The 2,234-nt window shown below is 31.6% G+C and overlaps 1 protein-coding gene across 2 annotated transcripts in view; it reads right to left on the minus strand.

Moving 5' to 3' along the window:
* The window catches only part of LOC106870527 (BAI1-associated protein 3), a 1,007,871-nt gene that overhangs the window by 904,811 nt on the left and 100,826 nt on the right, over positions 1–2,234 (minus strand). The gene's annotated exons all lie outside the window — the stretch shown is intronic.

Consider the following 2,234-nt stretch of genomic DNA (forward strand, 5'->3'; position numbering starts at 1 on the left):
AGGTATTCATGCTAAATTTAACAGCCGAAATACGTTCTGCCATTTTAAGAAAGGAAGGTAACATTGACCAATACAGCTGTAGATTAATTATGTCTGAAAACAAAAGCTGATATTATCACGAACGCAGGTATTATCAAAGACAACTTATGAACAGTAGAGAAATTAATGTTTTGAAATATTTAAAATTCATTTTAATATTTTAAATTTCGCATCATATTTCTCTAATGCAGTTTTGATTAAGACAAAAAACATAAAAAAAACAATTTGTGATATATGCAATTACAATACGAAGTTTTCATATTACCAGCATTAATAAAAGATTGTGTGAACATTTTAATTATCAGGAAATATTTTAGAACGTTTACCTATTCCTAGAAGCATTGGCGCTGCGTTGTAAGCACCGTCTGGTATACGGCATAAAAATTGGTCTACCTACAACAAATTCCAACTACTAAGTGACAGACAATTGTTTATATACATAAATACCTACACTTATATGTGTGTATGTGTATGTGCAAATGTATGTATGTATGTATGTATGTATGTATGTATGTATGTGTGTGTGTATGTATGTATGTATATACGCATGTGTGTATGGAGGTAGCTAAGTATTATCAGAAAGATACAAAATATAATTTTTATAGAAACTAATAGTCTAAGGCAAAGTGTCTTCAATTATTGAACTACTACTACTACTACCACTACTACCACTACTACTACTACTACTACTACTACTACTACTACTACTACTACTACTACTACCACCACTTCTGCTGCTACTGCTGCTGCTGCAGCCGGTACTGTTATACATATTGCCATAGGCGTGGTACTAGAGTGTATAATTTCTTGTATTGCTATCAAATTTGCAGGGTTCATATTTTAACCATATTCCACTTCATTTACATGTTGGAAGCTAAGGAAAAGCTTGTAAATTGCGCTATGCTCCCACTGGTTACGCTTGGTTAGCCGGTGGTATGACGTATTTCTGTTGTAGACAATGTAGAGGCACTCAGATGAAGATGTTTTTCTCCTCTTTTGAAGACACCTTTCTCCCTTCTTTCCACTATTCGCAGAGAGAATAGTGCATACATTTAATCTTCTACTACACGAGTAGGAGTAATTATTCTTATTCTGCTTTATTATTATCTATTTTATTTATGACTATCACTTCTATTGTTACTTGTGACCTACACTTCAATTGTTTGAACACATTTATCTGGTATATATTTTCCTTTATTAAATTTATCCCTTACATACTTTTTTTAGTATTCTATATTTTGTTGTGCTATTTTTTTCTACATTCCTTTAAATTGGTAACACTGCTGTTATTTATTTTAACTGTCATGACAATATTCATTTATCTACTTATTTTCTCATCTATTTCTACTATTAAGTGTTAATGGTTGTAAAGTTCATGATTTGCTATTTTTTCTATTGAAAATTTTCATTGCATTTTTTGACCATTCTAAAATCTGCTCACCCCACCTCATTCTTCTATATCAATAGACCATTCATTTCTTCTTCTATTACTTAATTGTTCCTTACTCCTTCTTTTTTCCCTTTCACCTTTTTCTCTTCTACATTATTTACATTATTTACGTTATTTACATTTGACGGATATTTGTCCTCATCTTGTTTGCTTTTAACACAACGTTTCGGTTGATATACCCTCAGCCTTCATCAGGTGTCTTGGGGAAATTTCGAACCTGGGTTCTCATTCCTAAGGTGAATTTAGGTTAATTACCGTAACTTGATATGATATAACATTAATGGTTAATTATAATTACAATCCATCTTTAATTTTCCTTCCTTATAAACGTTTATTTACATAATTAGTCGTATATAAAGAATTCATGGGATTCTCTCCCTTTCTCCTTCCCATTATAATAAATTGTTATTGCCATTATTATTAACTTTAATTTTCTGCGGTTCATTTAAAATCTTAGTATAGCGTTCGTAGCCTCTCTCCCTAAACAGCTGCCTGTAAACTAGCGTTCTTGTTTCTAACGGTCATTTAATTTGGCAATATAGTGTTATTCCTCGTACGTAACCTTAGCATTCAGCGCAAGTCTTGCATCTGTAGTATGGTTCACTGATGATGAAATCATATGTATACCAGCATCACTTACTTCTTTGGAGTAGGGTGCATATAATTTTTGAAACATATGTAGGAATTAAACGAAATTATTGATTACATGCGTTTTGCTCCATTTAATAATATTCTTTATATATAT

This window comes from Octopus bimaculoides, chromosome 6 (genome assembly GCF_001194135.2).
Source record: "Octopus bimaculoides isolate UCB-OBI-ISO-001 chromosome 6, ASM119413v2, whole genome shotgun sequence".
In the NCBI taxonomy this organism is placed as follows: domain Eukaryota; kingdom Metazoa; phylum Mollusca; class Cephalopoda; order Octopoda; family Octopodidae; genus Octopus; species Octopus bimaculoides.